This window comes from Solanum dulcamara, chromosome 12, assembly GCF_947179165.1.
Source record: "Solanum dulcamara chromosome 12, daSolDulc1.2, whole genome shotgun sequence".
Taxonomy (NCBI): Eukaryota; Viridiplantae; Streptophyta; class Magnoliopsida; order Solanales; family Solanaceae; genus Solanum; species Solanum dulcamara.
In genome coordinates this window covers 58,079,258-58,096,565 of record NC_077248.1, presented here as the reverse complement: position 1 = coordinate 58,096,565, position 17,308 = coordinate 58,079,258, and the positions used below count along the sequence as shown (strand labels likewise).

At 34.1% G+C, this 17,308-nt stretch overlaps 1 pseudogene; it reads left to right on the top strand.

The window, feature by feature from the left end:
- The first annotated feature begins 6,088 nt into the window (after positions 1-6,088).
- Positions 6,089-15,170, top strand: LOC129876101 (homeobox-leucine zipper protein ANTHOCYANINLESS 2-like; annotated as a pseudogene).
- The last annotated feature ends 2,138 nt before the right edge of the window (positions 15,171-17,308 follow it).

The following is a 17,308-nucleotide window of genomic DNA, read 5'->3' as shown; positions in this document are numbered from 1 at the left end:
TATCTAACTCAATAGAAGAAGAATTAATTTATCTAGAATTCAAGATTTAGATAAAACTCAACTATAACTCAATTATAATAAATTTAAATATTGGCGCATGGACGAACTCAATCCAATGCTATGAAAGCCTTACATACCTTAAATTCGAAGGTTTACTCCGAATTGGAACACTCTTGGATCCCTAGCCTTTTCTTCTCGCCGGAGCGTTTTGTGTACTACCCGGAGTATAAGAATCACCGGAGTAGTATTTTTATACTACTAAAACTAAAACTATAATTGAGAAGAAGTATATAGAGAGAAGAAATGCTTAAGAAAGCTTGATGAATAAAATGAGGAAATAAAGTGGTATTTATAGGTGGGAAAGGGAACCTAACAATAAATAAAATAATTATAAAGAAAAATCTGAAAATTTAATGGAATATATTGATGTCATGGATGATGTTAAATGGAGGACAATTTATGTTATGCATGATGTCAAATGCATCTAGATGTTTCCATGATAGGTAAGATGAGTTCTTTTTAACAGAATACTCGTTTTCGAAGCTACGTTTGAATAAGATAAATTCCTTATTAGGAATTGGTTTCTTCATAAGAATTGTAGATATGGAAGTCTAGTTTCATATAATTCAAGAATCAACCAATTTGGATCAATCTACAGTGAGATATGAACTTTTTTCTGTCAATACTCAATTCCGTCACAGCACTATATCTCGCAAAGATTAATTTATTTGACCTACTTATACTCCGAATTTGAAGTTATGTTCTTCATGAAAGTTGTAGGTAAGGATGTTGTGATTACCCAGAAATTTAAATCACCTAATATTGACCAATCTATGAAAAGGTATGCCCAAAATACAGAGGCTGTATTATTTTCGTCGAGAATTGAAATACCGACATACAATATTTTAGGGGTTGTTACAATACGGTAATAATATGTGCAATGATTAATAAGGCCTCACCCCAAAAGGCTTCGACAATCTTACTTCAGAAATCAAACATCTAACTCTTTCCATTAAGGTTATGTTCATCCTTTCAACCAACCCATTAAGGTGAGGAGTCTTAGGAGGAATCTTTTGATGTCTAATACATTGATGCTTGTGGTATTCGCCAAATGGTCCAAAATATTCACTAATATTATCAGTACAAATAGATTTCAGTTTCGTTCCAGTTTTTCTTTCAATTGAAGTCTGAAACTGCTTGAAGACACCCAACACTTGGTGTTTACTCTTTAATACATAGACCTAAAATTTTCTCGAGCAGTCATCAATAAATGTGATAAAGGAGAGTGCACCAGCCGATGTCCTTATCTTTATTAGACCGCATAAATCAGAGTGCACCAACTCAAGTAACTCTGTCTTTCTTGAAATAGGATTAGACTTAAAGAAAACTCTATTTTTTTTTCAAACAAGTAGTGCTCACACTTTTCTAATTTAGCACTTTGGAAGTCTGACATCAATTTGTTCTTGGCTAGAATATCAAGTCCTTTATCACTGATGTGGCTAAGCCTTTTGTACCATACATTGAAGAGTTGTCGCTATCAACTATATTCACCATATTGACACAAGTAGAAGCCGTAGTCCAGTATAGACCATGACGTTTTTTACCATGAGCCACAACCAAGAAATCCTTAATGAGTTTCCACTTTGCACCACCATTGGCACTAACATATCCTTCATCATCCAGAACACCAACATAAATTTGGTGCAGACGAACATCAAGTGCATGTTTTACATTGTTTAAAACTAGTTTAGTTCTAACATTAGTTTCCAAACAAACTTTACCAAGACCAGTCACCTTAGATACAGTCTTATTACCCATACTCAAGGTTCCAAAGTCACCGGGAGTATAAGAAAAGAAAAAAATCCTTTCTTGCGATCACACGAGATGCGGCACCAGTGTCCACAACCCAACTTGACTCATCACAAGAAATATTTATCATATCTGTATCGGTAATAAGATCTTTTGTGGTGATGGTGGCTAGACAATTTTCATTTCCATCTTCTTTATTTTCTTCTCTGTCTTTGTTCTCCCTCTTCAATTTTTGGTAGAACTTTTTTGTGCGCCCTTTCATGCCACAATGATAGCACTCAATGTCCTTAAGCCTCTCTCTAAATTTGCTTCTGTTGTGCTCTCTATTTTGAGAACCACGATTGTTTTTCTCCCCTTGGAGTCAGTTACCAGGACATATGACGAGGAAGAACCTTGAAATTTTCTTCTCATCTCTTCATTCAAGATACTACTCTTCGAGAAATTCATAAAGATCATACCATACAAAGAAGAATTTGACAATGAAGTTCTAAATATTTCCCAAGAGTCTAGTAGAGAACCAAGTAGAAGCAAGCCTTGAGTTTTTTCATCAAATTTAATGCCCACAGCAAATAACTAGTTCATGATCCCCTAAAAAGTATTCAGGTGATCTGTCATCGGGGAATCATCATGATATTTTAAACGTAACAACTTCTTTATTAAAGTAATTTTCATGGTCAAAGAAAATGACTTTAAGGACTTTGGAAAAAAAAGTGAGGAATCATAACTTTTCATTTTTGACTGACTTTAAGAACTTTATGACTTAAAGTCAGCATCAGACAAATACGTCCAAAAGCTAAAAAGAGGCTTTAAGTTGATTTTAACCAACTTAAAGCCAATCCAAACGGGCTCTAGATTTTCTGTAAGAAAATTGTTGGTTAGCAGGAGGGAGTTCTTTCTTACTTCTCTATTTCCACATGAAGAGAGGTGACAAAAGCATTGACTAGTGAACCAAGTTTCCAACCTGTACAGTTCTTTTGGAATTTTATCCTCATTCACACCGAATAGTCTTCATGTAATTACCAATCCCAATGTCCCTCATGAGTAATCAAAAAGCCAGAAAGAGAAAAGAAAAAAAATAGATAGGAAAAGACAAACCACAATTGGTAGTATGGAAGTGAGGAAAAGCAAGAAAATTTCACACATCTGAAGACACCCAATATGACATTTCCTCCAAATGGATTATATAGATTTCTTTATTTAAAATTATATAGCAGACATTATAAATTTCTTTAATATTATCAAGTTATTGAAAATATAATTACTCCCATCCCTCCTTTCCAATTTAAGTGTGTCAATTGGATTAAATACAAAGTTTAAAAATAAAGAGATATTTTTGAATAATATGATTTTAAATTAAACTAAAATTGTGTAATTCTTTAAATATTTTGATTCTATACTTGTCACGATGTTGGAATTAGACAACTTATATTTAATAAAAAAATGATATATTTTTATACGATAAATTAAAAAAAATGCTTAAATTAGGATAGAATATTTATAATAATATATCCAATAAAATCTTAGATTAAAATGTACAAACATTCTGTAACACCCCTCAAAATTTTCTCCTAAGATTCGAACCTCCCTTGTACACGTGTAGGATCAAATTTATTTATTTTGAAATATGTGCATGAGTTGAGATGAGTCTTTGAGAAATTGAGCAGTGTTGGAGGTGATGTGGGGTCTCAAAGGACCCCTAGGACTAAGCTAAGTCCAAAAGGTTCGTCGTGGCTAAGATTTAGGATGAGTTCGTATACGGGGTCGACTTCTAATGACTCTATATTTTGGAAGATGAAAATCTGGGTGGCCCACGACCCATCAAATTAAAGGTCGTCGAGTCTTCTTTTCAACGCCACCAAAAATGTAATTTTTAGAGTTCGGAGTCAAAAGATATGACGATCCTAAGATGAACTAGCACAACGGGGATTTTCAGGCCTGGGTTGCAATTGCTGGAAAACTGGGCTTGGCACCGTAGTGGCGCGATGCGCCACTATTGCGCCAGGAACACGCCTCAGTAGTTTGGCCCCTGGCGCGGCGCGCCACTACGAGGTGTGCAGGGTTTTCAAGCCAATTTCCAGAACCCAGAAAATATTGGCCTTGGCGCTATAAGGGCGCGGCGCGCCACTATCGCGCCAATAATGTGCCTCAGTAGTTTGGTCCTTGGCGCGGCGCGCCACTAACCGATGTGCAGGTCTTTAGGCAAAATCTGTCTGGTGCTGCAATGGCGCGACACACCACTATCGCGCCAGGTGCATTTTTAGCCTATTTTCAGAACTTTTGAGGAGGGGTAATTTGAGAACTTACCCAAATTATATATGTATCACCCTAGTCCAATTGAGATCATATTTTTCATCCCTCTCTCTCTCTCTAAAAAGCCCTAGGAGTTCCTCTCTCTCTCTGTTTCTTCTTCTTCTTCTCCATTTCCAACAAGAAGAGTTCCAATAGCTTCAATATTCGGGTTCTCCATTGAAGTCTCAACACCAAGGTTTTTTTCAAGTCTTCTCTAAGGTATGTAAGGCTGACTAAAACATGGGTTGAGTCCACCCATATGCCCTATATCTTCTTTGAGAATGAATGCCCATAGGAATGGAGTTTCTTGCTAGGGTTGTGTTCAAATAAGTCTTGTCATCTATTAAATTGAATTCTTGCTATGTTGATGAGGTTGGGTCAAGAAATTTCTAAAAAGAGCCTTTTTGTGAGTATGAGTCGAAGAAAATGAGTTGATAAATATGCTTTATTGATCTTCTTAAATTGTGTAGATTATGATAAAGGATGTTATTTTCTTTAAAATGTTGCTTATTTTGAAATGTCGATTGAAAGCCTTGGAGTTGCGATGAGTTTCAAAGATTGATTTAAATGGATAGAGGAAATGATTGGTTATGTCTATATGTTGCTATAAATGCGCATTTAAATTTCTTTTGAAGGATATGATTGAGATTAATCGGATAACATGATTGAGAGAAATTTGATTGTGATAGAGTTGATGAGATGACAAGGCTGTAATGAGACTTGTCGATATGATTTGATTGAGTTGACTGGATGGAGTTTTATGAGCATTGAGTCCTGGGAGGAGTATCAAGCACCGAATTACGCAAGAGTATAGTCCATACTTGAACCCAATAACTACGTCGCCAAACGTAGGAGGAGATTGAACCATTAAAGTCGGATGCTTCCCCAAAAAAAATGTTTGTCCTGACATTATAGGACTCAGTTGGATTGGATCCATGATTGGTTGATTCGTTCATGCCCTGGCAAAGCATGAACATACGCGGCAACAACGTCGGCTTATTATACTTTCACTGTCTCATAAGTGATGGTTGTCGGATAAGAGAAACTCCCACATAAGTCTTGATAGTACTCTGAGTTGGATTGAGTTGAATGGTATGTGATTGGTCCCGTCTAAACTGTATTCTTGTTTAGACTTAGGACACTTGGTTGAGTTGAGTTCTGATAGAATTGATGTTTCCTTCATGTCCATCCTTTCGGCCATTTTACATACCAGTACATTCCACGTACTGACGCCATTTGACCTGCATCGTTTCATGATGCAGAGACAGGTATCAGAGATTAGCAACCGGCGCCCCATTGAGGATCCACACTCACTCCCAACTAGCGGTGAGTTCTCCTAGTTCTGAAGGATGTTAACCCCTATTTTTATAGTTTTGATGTCATTTACTTGTTCTAATTGTTGGTAGCCATGGGCTTGTCATTAGCACCTTCTAGACTACAATAGAGGCTTCATAGACTAGAGTATGGGGAGGTTGGACTGTTATTTTGAGGAGTCCTATTATATTTATTTTGTTGAGTTAACCATGTTTGGCCTTCGGACCCCATATTGTAAATAGCATGTTATAATTGAGCCTCCCTTTGAGTGTATATGACTGAATGACGGAATGATTGAGTTAGGTGGTTCGCTTGAAAGTCAGAAATGACTTTCAAGTGCCGGTCACGTCTAGGATACCCTCCCGGAGCGTGACACATTCTTACTCATACCTTACAAAGGTAAAAGGATTGAAAGGCCATTCAAGGAACACATATCAAGCAAGTATTTACCAATTACAATAACTTAAAATACATCAATAATTTAACTTTTCTTTACACTTTTAAGTTGATTTTTTTTCATTGTCCCCAGGGAAAATTCTAAAATTTAGGTACAAGAGAGAGAAAAGAGAGAAGCTAGCTAGTGAGAGAGTCAACCAAACTTTTCCCCAGTGTTCCCCTTTTGCTTCGTGTATATGTAAGGCTTTGATAAGTCCACATTATTGCTTATTATCTTCATTTTCTTCTTAGCTTCTCTCCTTTTCTTTTTCTCATAAGTTTTTTAGTTCCCTTTTTTCTCTCTTTTCACTTTTTCAGCTTTGTTTGGTGCTAAACCAAAAAAAAACCTCTTTTTTCCTAAGCAAACATGCAGAATCCATAGAAAAAAAAGAAGATTTATATAGAGAGAAACAGTTTAATATTATTTCATGAATTTTAGGGATTTCCTTGACAATATCATCAGATGATGGTGGCGGTGCAAGAATAGTTACGAATAGAAACGACGACAGAAGCAACAATAACATGTCAATTAGTACAAATTCACGGTCACTTGCCAAGTCGATGTTCAACTCTCCTGGACTCTCTCTTGCACTTGTACGCAAAAAAAAAACCATTAAAAAAAAGGCTTTTTTTAGTATTAGAATTCATTTTACTTTATTCTAACTCAAACACCTAGTTATAGTATTTTTTGTGTGTGAAAGCAGCAAACAGGAAGGGAAGGCCAAGGTGGAATTGCAAGAATGCCTGAAGAGAACTATGAAGCTAATAATAATAATAGTGTTGGTAGAAGAAGCAGAGAGGATGAGCAAGAAAGTAGATCTGGAAGTGACAATTTGGAAGAACCTTCTGGAGATGATGAAGATGCCACTGACAAACCACAACGGAAAAAGAAAAAATACCACCGACACACTCCTCAGCAAATTCAAGAACTTGAAGCGTAAGATAATCAATTACTTTCTTCTGACCTAATCATAATTTTTTTTAATAGTTCTCCCATCCACACTTTTCCAGGCTGTTTAAGGAGTGTCCTCATCCAGATGAGAAACAAAGGATGGAATTGAGTAGAAGACTTTGCTTAGAGACTAGGCAAGTTAAGTTTTGGTTCCAAAATCGTAGAACACAAATGAAGGTAATTTGCAACTATTAGTCTCTTTTTTTATTGTCCATATCTAATGTTGTTTGAGTAATTTGTTAAATTTGATTGCATCAGACTCAACTCGAACGCCATGAGAATTCGTTTCTACGACAAGAGAACGATAAACTTCGAGCTGAAAACATGTCTATAAGAGAGGCTATAAGGAATCCAATTTGTACAACCTGTGGTGGTCCAGCAATAATTGGTGAAGTATCTTTGGAAGAGCAACATCTGCGGATTGAGAATTCCAGATTGAAAGACGAACTAGATCGAGTTTGTGCACTTGCTAGCAAATTCATAGGCCGACCCATTTCATCTATGGCTCCAGTACCATTGCCTAATTCTACCTTGGAACTCGAAGTTGGAAACGATGGATTTAGAACTTCACCTGATTTTGGTGTAGGGATTTCAAGTACCTTGCCAGTATTGCCTCATAAGAGACAAACAACTGGCATTGAAATGTCATTTGAAAGATCTGTGTATTTGGAGCTTGCTTTAGCTGCTATGGATGAATTAATTAAAATGGCACAAACTGATGATCCTCTATGGGTAAGGAGCAGGGATTGTGGTGGAGAAGTACTGAATCATGAGGAGTACATGAGGGCATTTACTCCTTGTATTGGTTTGAAACCCATTAATTTTGTTTCTGAGGCTTCCAGAGAAACTGGCATGGTAATCATCAATAGTTTGGCTCTTGTTGAGACATTAATGGACTCGGTCAGTATTTTTGAACCCTCTCCTTTTTCTTTTAGTTCTCCTTGTAAATATCTTTTCTTGTATTTACAGATAGTCGTGATATTTATTTTTTTAGGTCACTTATGCGAAAAATCACACATAAAGAAATTTTCTTTGACGAGATTAGTCATGAGAATTTGTATAGTGAACTACAACTTACTTGAAATTGAGACGTAATTGTTGTTAACCGGAGTTAATTAGCTTTAATATTTGACAGAACAAATGGGCAGAAATGTTTCGCTGCTTGATTGCCAGAACATCAACAACAGATGTGATATCAAGTGGTGTTGGGGGAACCAGAAATGGAGCTCTTCAGCTGGTAATCTTCTTTAGTCCAATGTTATTTAACAGGCAAAAAAGTTGCATCTCCATTTAACTAATTTCTGGTACAAATGTTTCGTATCGAATATGTTTTAAATTAATTAATCAATTTTGCAGATGCGTTCTGAACTCCAAGTGCTTTCACCATTAGTACCCATCAGAGAGTTCAAATTTCTCAGGTTTTGTAAGCAGCATGCTGAAGGGGTTTGGGCTGTAGTTGATGTCTCCGTCGATACGGCCATAAGAGAAACGGCTTCTGGTGCAGCGACATTTACAAATTGCAGGAGACTACCTTCTGGATGCGTAGTGCAAGATATGCCCAATGGGTATAGCAAAGTAAATTTCTTAGAACTCTTTTGCTACTCTCTCTTGCTATATCAAATTTAAAATAGTAATTGAAAAAATAAAATAATAAAATCGCTATAAATTAAAATTTTCCTATAGTTAAAAAAAAACTCTTCAAGGGTATAAAACTTGAACTTTTCTGAATTTATTATACATATCCAACTATCATAATAAGATTACATAGCAGTTACATGTACATCCAAAGGTGGGTGTCCTTGCCCTTGTGTGTTTAATGAGTTTGTTGACATATATTGTCTCCGTCTCAAAATATTTAATGTGTTTAATATTTTCATATCTCTAGTCCATATTAATTGAATTATTGAGATTTTTTTTTCATAGTCTAAAATAAATGAATTGTTCAAAGTTTAAGAGAATTGTTGAGATCACTTTTTTTCATATTTATCCTTCATTTAATGAGGTTGTTAATTACTTTATATTTTATGAGAATAGTTTGGTATAATCAAAAGGGCAATAATGAAAAGTAACATTTTATTTATATTCTAAAATATTTTTCTTTGTCCCAACAATTCACCTTATATGGACTAGAGGGAGTATTAGTTAACAAGAGTATTTGATTATTTTATATGCTTTCGTCCATATTAAGTGAATTGATGAATTATTATTATTTTGTGAATTGTTGTATATAGCACATTCTTTAACAAAAATATTTAAGGACATAAACTAAACACTACTTTACACTATTATCCTTTCGATCATTTTCAAAATAGTCTACTAAAATAGTTAAGAATCTCATTAAAAGAAGAAAGATAAACACTTAAACTTTGAATGATTCACTTATTTTAAAATATTAAAAGTCTCACCAATTAACTTAAAATGGACTAAAAGGAGTAATGCGAGAAATATTAATCATCTTTTTTCCTATGAAAAAAATCTCAACTTCAAAATATTATTTGTCACTTTTAAAAAATAAGTAGAATTATATTAATCATCTTTTTTTCTTGTATCTTTACTAATTTGATAAATGTAGATAGATATTAATATAGTAAAAGAAAGAATATTATTAAATTGATATCAAGGAATAAGTATGAACAATTTAGTTAAATCATACTACTTTTTTTAGTTAATATTTTTTATAAGCAGAGTGCAAGATACAAACATGATAAATAAAATGGATGAAAGAGACTGATCATAAAAGGTACAAAAATCGAGGTTATAATTATAATAATTACTTCTATTTTGTACCTTGTGACAAATTAATTAATATCATATGATTTGGAAGAAAATTAAAATGCATGGCAAGTCTCAATACTTATTTGAATAAACAATGTACTTGATGTTCCTCTTCCAATCTATGATGTTGTCCCGATCAGTACCATATGTCCATATAAAATTCATCTAAGTTCTAACTATGTATTACCTGGTTCCAGCATTATGATGTGTTTGTTTTTCTACTTAATTAGTGATGTAGAGTACCTTTTAATCAAACCCCCAAGCCGATTATTATTTTGTTGTCACTTGAGTACCTAAAGGCTAAAGTTTTTATTGGGAAATAGAGTTTATAATATCTCTTAATTTTGTTATAAAAATAGTTTACATATATTTCTAATGTTACACATATAATTCAGACATACAATTTTTGTCTAATAGAAGTAAATAAAATAATTGTAAATTTATCTTTTGATTATTTATATATTAGAAAACAAATGTATGTAAGAGTATATTTGATCCTTCTGTCAAAATTCAAGGATGTATTTGATCCTTCTATGAAAGTTTCATATAAATACAGACAATTTCAAGATTTTATTTGTAATGACCCTGGTTTATTTTAGAAGTATTTGCCTTAAAGAATAAGTAGTGTGAAAAGTGTCTTTGCACTTTTTTGACATATTGGTCGGACGTAGATGGAGATGATTCGTGCGGTTTATTAATATTTAGAATGGCTTGCTAAGAATTAACTGCAATTATAATAATGTAAAATCTATAGATTACATGGGTAGAACATGTGGAATACGACGAGAGTGTGGTTCATCAGCTTTACCGTCCATTGATCGGTGCCGGCATGGGCTTTGGTGCAAAAAAATGGGTTGCCACCCTCCAACGTCAGTGTGAATGCCTTGCAATCCTCATGTCATCCGCTGTGCCATCGAGGGATCACACAGGTATATACACTAACAATATAAAAAAAATGTTAGCACTTTCAAATATAATTTAACTAATGTAGGATTTATGTCATATATAAATGACAGTTAAAGAATTGGTATAATACATTTCTTTTTACTCGTAGCTAACATAAGTAAGTTGATTGTTTAAATTATTTTATATCATAAAAGAAGTAGAATTTAAAATCAACCAATTATAGTAGGTTACACATTGTTTTAATTTCTCGCTTACCGTATTAAGATTGAAATTGTTATTTCTGCATGTTGTTGTAAGTCAACTTAATTGAACAATTCGAATTTACAATTAGTGCACACATATATAAACTCCAAACTTGAGTCTGTTTGGATTGACTTATTATAAGTGATTTTAAATCAAAATAGTTTTTAAGTGTTTGGATAAATTTAAAAAATGCATATAAATATTTGATGTTAAGCTAAAATGATAAAAATAAGTTAAAGTTTCTAACTTGCGACTTTAGCTTATATTCAAAAGGCAAAAGCCAATTCAAACAAGCTCTTAGTAACCCCACTGTTCAATGAGTTGGTCTTTTTTCGTTCAAACACAAGCTTAAATTACTTTATGCTGTAACTGATGGGGAAAAAAATATAATAATTCAAATGCAGCATTAACACCAAGTGGAAGGAGGAGCATGTTGAAGTTAGCACAACGTATGACCAACAACTTTTGTACTGGTGTTTGTGCTTCCTCCATACACAAGTGGAACAAACTTTGTGTAGGAAATGTGGACGAGGATGTTCGTGTTTTGACCCGAAAGAGTGTAGATGACCCCGGTGAGCCACTGGGGATTGTTGTGAGCGCTGCAACATCTGTTTGGTTGCCTGTTTCCCCACAAAGACTTTTCGATTTTCTCCGTGATGAACGGCTAAGGAGTGAATGGGACATCCTGTCAAATGGTGGTCCTATGCAAGAAATGGCACATATTGCCAAAGGCCAAGATCATGGCAACTGCGTCTCCCTCCTACGTGCTAGTGTAATATTTCTCACCTTCTCATCATCTTTAAATAATGCACAAAATCAGGTAAATAATTCTCCATCCGTCTCAATTTATATGATATGATTTGACTTGTCACAAAATTTAAGAAAGAAATATTTTTGAAACTTATGGTATAAAATCAGTCACACATATTTATGTGGTTATAAATCATTTCATTAAGGATAAAAGGTGTTACTAAATACAAAATTGTATCCGAGACCAACTAAAAAGAAAAGTGAGCCATAAATTAGGAGATACGGAGTATAATATAGCATGGTTTTTTTCATGAGAATTAATAATTGGTACATACACACAATGGTTTGATAAAAGCTGGTAAATACATATGTATTCACTTTGTTTGATAGTATTCTTGGTTTATAAAGTAACGATTTATCCTTTAGGCTTTAAATATATGATACTCTTTTTCATTTTTGTAATATTTAGAAATTACATCTTTTTAATTATAAACTTTAATGTGATGTTTCCCTATTAAATGAAATTCTTAATTCTTAGTTTATAATTTTATTCCACTATTGCTAATACAATATATATGTTCTAATTAATATTTCAAAAGTCAAGATGATACTCAAATAGGTTCAAAATCAGTGTCACATTATGTTAACCTTTTTATTTCCTAAAGTAATATTTTCTTCGATTAATTTTCAGATCATTTACAAAACCTTTTTGTTTCCTAAAGTGATATTTATTTCAAATTAAATCGATTTATTTAAAACTAGTGAGGGAGTGAACACAAAATGGAGTGAGTTGTGCTCCCTCTGTTGTGATGCTTACTCGTACATTCTTCTTAATTAAGCCCCAATATGCCTATAGCCTATTTCTTTCTATAACTGCAACATGTAGCCGAATTTTTAATTTATATAACTCACTTTTTTTTAGCAAATCATAAAAAAAACATATTTTTATATTTAGTAATAGTTTTTTAAAAAAATATTTATTTTATTTTTACTAAATTAATTTATAGCTATACAAACATCTATTAATTATAGACCATAAGTTTTAATTTTTTTCTTTTAGCAACTTTATTTTAAATCAAACTTCCTCGTGTAAATTTATCTGCTTAATGTGTAATGTGTGTGCATATAAAAATGAAAGCTGGTAATTGATTGACTTTTAACATGAAGTGCATTTGTCTTTTCATTAGAAAAAGGTTGAATTGAAAAAGACAAATAGGGAATTTTGGAAGTATCTTCGAGGACAGTTGATTACAGATCTGGGTTCTCTGCCCTAGAATTTTCACCTAGTTACAAATAGTCAAAACACATGACATTTGGTTTTACTAAATTTTTCTGGGTCAAGCCTACCATGATGTCACACACTTTTCATGAAAAGTTTCTGGCAATAGTTAATTCACATACCCTGTACCAGAACTATTACTTTTAAAAAAAAAAATTAAACCATACATATTGCCACTTAGAAAGAATTACATTTGGAAAAGGAGGGGTAGGAAATACCTTTTAAGGAGTCGTTTTGTTTGGATATAAATTATAAAGAAATTAGGTATATTAAAATAAGTTATGTTGAGATAAGTTATAATTAGAATAATTTTAATTACTTGTTTTGTTTGTCATATTTAAAATTATATTCTTTACATAATTTCTAAGAATAAATTATTTGTTTACAAAAATATCTTCCACCTTATTTAGTTTATTTTTTATATTTTCTTTGTAAGATTTAGTTATTCATTCTTAAAAATAAAATTGTCATCTTATTTAACTTAAATAATTTTGTGTTTGCATTTTCATGGTTGTGACGTGTGTTTTTAAAATTAAAGTTTCATTTTATTTAACTTAAAAATAAAACTTTCATCTTATTTAGCTTTCAATAAAATTTACATCTTATTTAGCTTAAAAATAAAACTTTCATCTTATTTAACTTAAAAATATATAAGTTTATTAAAGTAAAAACTTTATTATTAAAATTATCTACATTTTAATTGACATATAAAATATAATTTTTAAGTGAGTAATAAACCATTTAAATAAAAATATGTAATTTAGTAATGGAGTGAACATTTTTAAATGAAATCAAAATACAAATAAACATAAAAATTAGGAAATAAATTCAACTTATAATAAATTCATTAATAGAAATTGTATTTAAAATATATTTTTTAATAGAAAAATATATTATCATACAAACAACAATTAATTAAGGTTGTAAATGTTATTATAAATGTTGCTAAAAATTATGTTAATACATATGAAAGTAATAAGTGGTGCATAAAAGAGAGTTACACGAGGATAGTTTTGTTATTTTACATACTTTATCCCATGATAAGTTATCTTGGATTTATTATTCCACCCTCAGAGAGGGTTAACTTATCCCAACCTTTGCAACCAAACAATGAATTAAAAAGTACTCAATAATTATCCTGGGATTAATCACTTTTATCGATCACACCAAACAATCCCTAGAGTTTGATTACACACTTAAACCAAACATATGAATGCATAAAAGTCTAAGCTTCAAAAGAAATTAATCTCAGTGGCACATCAAGAGAGGTTCAAGGGGCATCATAACTCAAAAGTATTTGGGTTACACTTTTTGATTCTAAAAGAAGGGTATTCCCTCCTAGCTAAGTTGAGAATCCCTTTCAATATTTTAGGGATGGTGTTGAAGTGAGAGTAGATTTGCACATGAACAAGTACACACGTGTCATATTTGATGTTTTATGTGATAATTCACATCATACAAGACATTTTATCTGACGTTTTACATATATTATGTCATGAATAACGTGTGTCTATTTGTTCAACTTTATACAAGTTTAAATATTTATGCAATCTAAAATTGAATGACATAAATACTGAAGAACGACATATATTATGTAATTTTATCATAATTGGCATCTCCCACAAATTCTGCTGAACTGGTAAGTTTTTTTTTTTTCCTAAACAGGCCATGAATGCGAGCCAAAGCAGCATGTTGGTTCTTCAGGAGACTTGCATAGACGCATCAGGGTCGCTTGTAGTATACGCGCCAGTTGACATACCGGCAATGCATTTGGTAATGAACGGTGGAGATTCAGCTTACGTGGCTCTGCTCCCTTCGGGGTTTTCCATAGTACCTGATGGGCCCGGGTCACATGGGCCTAATATGGTGAAAGGTCTTGATAATGGGCCTGGCCCAGACAAGAGAGTATCTGGGTCCCTCTTGACTATAGGCTTCCAAATATTGGTAAATAGCCTACCTACAGCTAAGCTAACAGTGGAATCAATAGAGACAGTCAACAATCTCATCTCATGCACTGTCCAGAAAATTAAAGGAGCTATTCATCGTGAAAGCTAAATTATTTATTTTCTTTTCACTTTTTTTTTAATAATTGGAGTAAGGGGTTAATTCTTTTCAATTCAATCTTAGGGAGCTGAGTCAAGAACGAACCGCAAAAAAATAAAAATAAAAAATAACTCTTGCAAGTGTTAAGAGCCCGAGTTGATAACTTGAGTTCTTAACACAATGCAAGAGTGGTGGTTCGGGCATTGACTTAGGATGACCCTTGAATGTTGGCTTACGTATATGGCAGGATTTGAAACATGAAAGTACGTATAAGGGTATGTCAATTTAAAGTTTGAGAGGAAAGAATAATTTGAAGTTTGAGAGTACGACATGTTTAGTTGTGTTATATCTTAAATTTGACATTTATTTTGGTAACTCTTTGTAACACCCATGTTATCAAGTTCACCCAAAAGATATCACAAGGAACTAATAATTGCCATAATATGTCCTAAAATTTGTCTTAGGGATGTACTCTACCCTGATCCTCAGATGGTAACTAGATCTCAAGTCAATATTAGAAAAACTATAGCATCCTTAAGCTAATCAAACAAGTAATTGGTACGAGGCATAAGGTATTTATTCTTTACCATCACCTTTTTCAACTGCGTGTAACCAATACACATATGCATAGACCCATTATTTTTATTCACAAATAGAATGGAAGCACCCCAAGGCAAAACACTTGGTTTAATGAATTTCTTACCTAAGAGATCCTAAAGCTGAGCACTGAGCATTTTATGTTCTACATGTGCCATGCGGTAGGGCTAAATAGAGATAGGACGAGTGCTTGGCTCAAGGTCAATAGTAAAATCAATATCACGCTTCAGAGAAAGACATGTAGATCTGTAGGAAAAACATCTGCAAACTATCACACAATAGGAACCAAATCAACTATAAGGCCCTCCTTACCAATATCACACACATAAGACAAATAGGCAAAGTACCCACTGGTACTAACCTCCAAGCTCAAACATAAGAAATAACCCCAGTTGATGCATGACTAAAAGAGCCTTTCCACACCACTAGAGAGATATCAAGCATGACTAAGGTAACTGTCTTGGAGAAGCAATCCAAGACTGCATGGTAGGGGGATAACCAGTCCATGCGTAGAATAACATTGAAGTCTAGCATATTAAAAAATATAAGGTCAGCCCGGGTTTCACACCCCTAGATAGTCACTAAGAATAATTTATACACTCGATCCACTACTAAAGATTCACCCACAGGGGTCAAAACATTTATCGGAATTGATAGAGCCTTAGAAGACAAACCCAACTAAGAAGCATAATAAATAGATACATATGAATATGTAGAACCCGATACAAATTACATTGAGGCGGGCTGATGGCATATAAGAATAGTATATGTGATGACATCATCTAATGCCTCAGCCTCCGCCCTTGCTAGAGTCGCATATATTTGTCCTTGTTTGCCTTTGACCTGAGCATCAGATCTACCACCAGTCTTACCTACCCGGGACCTTTCTCGCATCACCTGGTGACTACCTCTACGACCCTGAACCTGAGGACCACCTCTAACCAGAGGTTATACTAAGTAGGATAAATCATCCCTCCCTAGGGACACTCTATAGACCAGTGGTCAAGCTCGCCACAATCATAAAAACCCTAAGAATAACGACCACCCTAACCCGAAGAACTCAAATATTAACCTCTCGATGTCTAGCATGTACCCTAACTACCCCAATAAGACTGCTCGCTCTGTGTGGTCTAGAGCACCCCCTAAATAGGACTGACTGTGGTGCTAGTAGCGCCGGTGAGGTCTACCGTAAGAGTCCCTACCCCAAGACTGAGAGTCATTGTTGCTGCCCTAGGGAGTGAGATGAAGCTCCTCCATAGTACGAGCATGATCAACAACATCTATGTAAGACTTTCCCACTGAAGCTATAGACTCAGTCTCAATGCGCAACTGCAACCTCAAACCACGAATGAAGTAACGAATCCTCTCCTTCTTAGTAGGTAAAATCATGGAAGCATAATTGGAGATCTTGTGGAATTTAGCCTTATACTCTGACACAGTCATGAGATCCTTCTCCAACCTAGTAAACTAATCTTGGAGTCGATCTCTAATGCCCCTCGATATAAACATGTCCAAGAAGGCCTCTAAGAACTCAATCCAACTCAAGAGAGGTGACCCAACTGGTATACACTCCATATACAAATACCATCACCGCTTGGCTAGTCCGTCAAGCTGATAGATGGTACAGTCTGCTCCTCTAGACTCTACTAACCTTAATGTGTACAATCTCTCCCTACAAGTCATTAGAAACTCATGGGCATTCTCTCCTACAACCCTAGAAAACCTCAAAAAAGTCAATCTCAAGAAAACTTTGAGCATCTTCTACTCTTAGAATGGCATAGATCCTAGTGCGATAACTGGATGGGCAGCAATAGGTGTTGGTGGGACCTTAACCTAGGGAGCTACTACTGCTGGTTGAACCTGTGGCGCTGGCAAAGATGGAGCTCGGGCATGTTGCATACCTCCAAGCATGGAAA